We start from the raw sequence: 6,402 nt of genomic DNA on the forward strand, positions 1-6,402 counted from the left end.
ATTTTTGATATGAGGGGGGCAGGCCTAGAGACGACAGGTGGCAAAGGTGTTGTGATTCAACTCCAAAACTTTTAAAGATGTAATTTCAAAATTTTAAAAACTAATATGAGATCTTATGAAACAAAAGTGAACAATTCAAAAATGTTTGAACAGTTATTCCCCCTGAAACAGTTTTATAATAATTTTAGCTAGTTTAATCTTCTGACAGCTGCTTTACAATATTAACTGTGAAATTTCTTTTTGTAGATCATATGGCGGAACCAGCTCATTAAAAGCAAGAGTTTCAGCTGCAGTTCTTCAGAAGAATGAAGGTTATACCTGGGTTAACAAGGTATTGTGTTACAGCTTATATATTATAAATACTGTGTATTTCCTGTTTTATTTTACTCCATGTAACATAAACATAGTATAATGTTTGTGACCTGTCATTTGAGGTTTCTAAACAATAATTTGAAAACTGATACAGTGATTTTTAACCTAATTTTGGAAGAAAATATTGGTTATTAAAATGGTGATGTACGGCGGGCGGCTGGGCGTGCACTCGGGCGGCTGCCAAACAGTGTCAGCACAATAACTTGAAAACGCTTTAACAAATTTTTTTCAAATTTCAATATGTTGTTTCCTGGGACTTAATGAAGGTCTAGTTCAATTTTCAAGATATAAGTATATCTCCTTTGTGAGTTATTGCCATTTTTAATATCCAAAAGTGCAATTTTTAAATATTTTACTCTTGTTATCTTTTTTATGACTAAGCATAATGTCTTATCTCACAATAAAAATTGGAGTGACAGATTTATTTGAAAATTATCCATTTCCTAAGTGGTAATGATGATAAGCTATATTATTAGACATTTTGAAGTTAATTACATTATTAATTATCAACTAGATCTGGGTTATATCTTAACATATAATATCATTGGAGTGACAGATTTATTTGAAAATTTTCTGTTTCCTGATAAGATCTGTAGGACTGTATATATAAAGTTTGAAATTTACTAGTAGGACTGTATAAATGAAATTTGAAATTTACTGTTCATTATTAGACATTTTGTAGATAATTAAGTATCCCTGAACCATATATATTCTTACCCCCACCCCCTTTCAATTTGAGAATGTGCTTTTATCTTGTAAACGGTTGATATCCCCACCCCTAAACCATATATATTCTTGTATGGGACAATAAAACAAATCAAATGAAATAAAAGGCGAGTCCCCTGGGGTCACCCCACCCCATCCTGTTTAAGAACTTGTCAACCGTCGAGATCCCCACCCCTAAACCATATATATTCTTGAATGGGACAATAAAACAAATCAAATGATATATAGGGGAAGTCCATGGGGGTCACCCCCACCCCCCTTCTTTTTGATAACTTGTAAATAGTCGAGATCCACACCCCTAAACCATATATATTCTTGAATGGGACAATAAAACAAATCAAATGAAATTGAGATGAAATCCCCTGGGGTAACCCTCACCCCCTTTCTTTTTGAAAACTTGTAAACGGTCAAGATCCCCATGCGGAAACCCCCACCCCTTCTTTTTGAAAACTTGTAAACGGTCAAGATCCCCACCCCGAAACCATATATATTCTTGAATGGGACAATAAAACAAATCAAATGAAATATAAGGCGAGTCCCCTGGGGTCACCCCCACCCACTCCTGTTTAAGAACTTGTAAATGGTCAAGATCCCTACCCCTAAACCATATATATTCTTGTACAGGACAAAAAAACAAATCATATGAAATAAAGGGAGAGTCCCCTGGGGATCACACCCCCCACCCCCCCTTTTGAGAACTTGTAAACGGTAGATATCTCCACCCCTAAACCATAAAAAATAAATTCCTGTTCTTAATTTCAAGAAGATTTGAATGACATACAGGGTCAATCCATAGGCGTCACTAATGCATATCATAAACCAATTTGTACTGGACATTGCAGCATTCTGTTACAATTATTTCTTATAATTACTGATAAGTTTTATAGATTTTGAAATGAAATTGTAATAATGATAAATAAAATTTTGGATTTTTTTCTTCTTTTCTTTGGTAAATTGTTTATAGAATTGTGTGGCAAGTTTGTTTGTTATTCTGTAAAAACTAATTTTCTGAATGCTATATATATTTTTTTTTCTATTTAGTAAACTCCTTTAAAAACTAAGCTTATATTGTCTATTAATAAACATATATTTAGATTTCTGATTTTGGGCCCAGTTTTCAAGTTGGTCCAAATTGGGGTCCAAAATTAAACTGTGTTTGATTTCAACATAAATTGAATATATATAGGGTTCTTTGAAATGCTTAATCTAAACCTGTATTTCTTTTCATTATTAATAAGATAATACCACATTGAGGTCCAAAGGGTCCTAAATAACACTTTTGATTAATTTCATCAAAAATTGAATTCTTTGGTTCTTTGATATGCTGATTCTAGCAATGTTTGAGTGATAAATGATATTTAATTTTAGAGAACTTAGTCATCACTGGTTGTTGTTATTATTGATTATAATTTGAAAAATTGCATTATATCTTATTTTAGAGAACTATTTATCCAGTTTGAGTTATTTCCCTTTGCACAGAAAATATTATGGATAAAATTAACCTGTGTTTCATTTCAACATAAATTAAATATATAAAGGGTTCTTTCAAATGCTGAATCTAAACCTGTATTTAAATATTAGATTTTTGGGCCCAGTTTTCAAGTTGGTCCAAATCAGGGTCCAAAATTAAACTTTCTTTGATTCAACAAAAAAATTATTTATGGGGTTCTTTGAAATGCTGAATCTAACTTGTATATAGAGATTTTGGATTGTGGGCTCCTTTATCAAGTTGGTCCACATTGAGGTCCAAAGGGTCTTAAATTAAACTTTTGTCTGATTTCATCAAAAATTGAATTCTTGGGGTTCTTTGATATGCTGATTCTAATATATACTTAGATTTTTGCTATTGGACCATAGTAGGTATTTAAATGTCCAATTTCAAGTATTTCAGTTCTTAAACCACATTCATTTTGTGTCACAAACCTATGCTGTTTCAAATATTCAATCACAATCCAAATTCAGAGCTGTTTTAAGCTTAAATGTAGTGTCCATACTTGCCCAACTGTTCAGGGTTAGACCTCTGCAGGAAAATCCGGTTTGCTGTCACTCTGACAGCCTCTTGTTGTCAAATTATATACAAAGGTGAAAGACCTTACAAAGGTGATCAAGTTCAAATTGGACTTAATTGTATTTTTTCAATCAACTTTTTCTTAGCAATACTTGTCCACACCATAAATGATGTTAATTTGGTTTTTAATTGTTTGAATATAAAGCAGTGTGTGGTTGACCTTCATGTGACCTTATCCAAAGGTCGAATATAGAATTTAAAGGGAAGGGTTATGTTTTTTGTCATCTAAAACATTTCTCACTAGTTTAGGTTAACAAGAAAGCATTGCTGTCACCAGGCACAATTTCTGTTAGAGTTGGACAGAGGATTGACAGAAAGAGACTCTGGCAAAAGAAGAATAGCTCCTCAGTTCATTTTAAACGTGACAGATTTAAAAGAAAGGTAAAACTTCATGGCATATAATTAGTCAATTTAGTGACAGCCATATAATAGAAAAAACAAAGGATATGCGTTATCCAGTACATGTACAACAAAAAACACACAAAAAGAAAAAGGAACAGCTCTTTTGTTGAGGTTCTTCATCTCAAACTCACATTAAAGCCTCAACAGGAAGAAATATATAAGTCTCACCTCACTGCAATTTAGTGGTAATTTTTAATAATACAGTAATATATGATTGAATTCTAAAATTGGAGGCATATTTAGCCTGTTTCTCAGATATGAAGTGCCTTGTTAGGTGTATCCAATATTCTATTAACCAGTGCAGTACCCTCTGCTGTATAAATACAGGTCTATTGATCTCGCTTCCATGAAATGTTTTGAAGTGAAAATTTCAATGTGGATAGGAACGAGGGCCAAGAATAGGTGGTGTGTGTCTTATTTAGATTTTAGTATATCAACTGTCTTACAATTGAAAGCATGATGTGGCATATATAAGAGAAGTTATCTCAAGAATAATTACACCACAACTTTAAAAATACAGAATAGTCCAGTCAATCTAGCATAAATTTGACCCTAACCTTAAAGTAATTGCAAATGAAGATTTTTAAGTTTTAATCTTCAGCATTATACCCAAAATATACACATAAAAAGTCCCATAAAATCTAACTAAAGGAAGACTAAAAAAATATCGATGAAAATTGATACAAAATTATAACTTTACCGCTTCTATTCAACAAAATGTATTGATTCTTGATATTTTAGCCGTCTTTAGAGTATAACAAACAACTCTAAAGGTGTTTTCATATCTTTTATCAAGCTACAATCTAGATTTCATAATTCATTAGTTGACCATTTATTGAATTTTTCAACATGTCAAGGTAAAGAATATCAAATTTGATAAAAATAATTAAGCATACATTCTTCTTTTTGTTGATTAAATTTTCTTTAAACAAGGTAGATGCTGAACAAATATAATATACAGATATAAACAATACCAAATTTTCACATTTTTTTTTCAAAATGGTCACAAAGCAACAAATTTGCAATTTCTTTAATGAAAAATGCACCAAAAAAAATAAAAATACCCATAACACTTCGGTTTTGTACATTTCATGAGCAGAAGATTATATAATATAGTCAAATATAAACTTATAACCCCATCTAAGTATCATCCTTTACATAAATTTTAATAAAAATCAACCAAAAACTGACAAAAGAAGACTCATTTTTGCGGAGTTATCTGCCCTTCCAATGCTAATTTCCATAGGAAATTTTAAAAAATGCTGATTTTGAGTTTTCAAGTTAGATTTTATGGGACTTTTTTCTGTGTATATTTAGGGCTTAATGCTATAGATTAGAACTTAAACATTTTCTGTTGCAATTAGTTTGACTGGACTAGAAGAACAACATATTGATAAGCAAAGGGACATGGTGAAACTTACATGAATTATGTTAAATTGTTAAATCGATAAACTATAATATAAATTGCCAAAGACAATATGAATTGCAATTTGGCCAAAAATAGAGAGAAAACAAGATGATGACATTTCAAAAGAAAGATATGGTTATAAAGAGTTATATTCCCTTTATTTTACAATATACATGTAACAACACAATAAGGTATAAACAAAAGATTTTTCTGAATATTTTCTTTTTGTCTTTTTGTAGCATAAGAAAACTTTTCAACAAATTAAAGCAGCAGTTATAGAAGGAGAAACATATCAACCACAAATTGAAGAAAATGTGTCGGTAAGAGACATTGAAAAGATTCCAACTAAATATTCTTTGGAAGGCATAGACGAATATGTCGTGTTTGATTTAGAAACAACTGGGTTATCAAGAACCTCTGATATAACACAAATATCAGCATATGATGGGACCAACATGCTAAATCTTTATGTGTCTCCACGACAACCTATTTCATCAAAGGCCAGTGATGTGACCGGCGTTACTTTCTCTTTTGAGAGAAACCAAATGTATTGCCATGGTGTTCCAGTTGAAAGCGTATGTATAAGAAAAGCCTTACTTCAACTAATTGAAATGATACAGAAAAAATCTCATCCTGTGCTTGTTGGTCATAACATCCATTCATATGATGTACCTGTACTAAGAAATTTGTTGCAAGAGTTTAATCTGCTGAGTTCTTTTGATAACCTTATTTATGGATGCATTGACACTTTGAAAATTGCAAAACGTGAAATACCAAATGCTGATATTCAAAATTATAAGCAACAAACATTAGTTCAAAAGTTTCTGGAGATTGTTTATGATGCTCATAATTCTGAGGAGGATGTAAGAAGTTTATACAAACTGTTCCATCTTAAACTGAAACAGACATGTTCTGCAAAGGATTTATTTCCGTTTAATTATTTGTCAATTGTAGAGGGTTTTTATAGTGTCATTGTTAAAAAAGTTATTTCAAAAGACACTGCAAGGAAACTTTCATGCACAGGTCTCAGCCTTCATCACTTGGAGATTGCTTACAAAAGAAACAATGAAGATGGTGTAAAATCCATCATGCAGGAACATGGTTTGAAAGGGAAAACGGCAAATGTGTTCAAGAAGTTTTTTTCTGAAAAAGAGGAATAGACTGTATATGTGGTTAAAGACTGAAAATTTGATATTTATATGCTATAATTCTGTAGAAAAATTGGTTCTGCCTATCTAAAAATCTAACCCTTTGAAACAACCCTTGATAAAAGTAGATTATGAATAAATTGAAGTTTTTACTAAAATTTGAGTAACCAAAGAGTACTTACACTTCAAGTATATAAGAATTAGGGATCTGTTATAAAATTGCAGCATCCTTTAGTAATTACTCTGTCTGTACATCTGTCACAGTTTCCTATTTTGTA

The 6,402-nt window shown here is 31.4% G+C and overlaps 1 long non-coding RNA gene across 1 annotated transcript; it reads left to right on the forward strand.

The window, feature by feature from the left end:
* Positions 1 to 262: 262 nt before the first annotated feature.
* LOC127706858 (uncharacterized) lies at positions 263 to 5,490 on the forward strand. The gene is made up of 3 exons (XR_007984591.1): positions 263 to 331; positions 3,416 to 3,547; positions 5,216 to 5,490. It is a non-coding gene; the product is annotated as an uncharacterized LOC127706858 (long non-coding RNA).
* The last annotated feature ends 912 nt before the right edge of the window (positions 5,491 to 6,402 follow it).

Source organism: Mytilus californianus, unplaced genomic scaffold (assembly GCF_021869535.1).
Source record: "Mytilus californianus isolate M0D057914Y unplaced genomic scaffold, xbMytCali1.0.p SCAF_6, whole genome shotgun sequence".
Taxonomy (NCBI): Eukaryota; Metazoa; Mollusca; class Bivalvia; order Mytilida; family Mytilidae; genus Mytilus; species Mytilus californianus.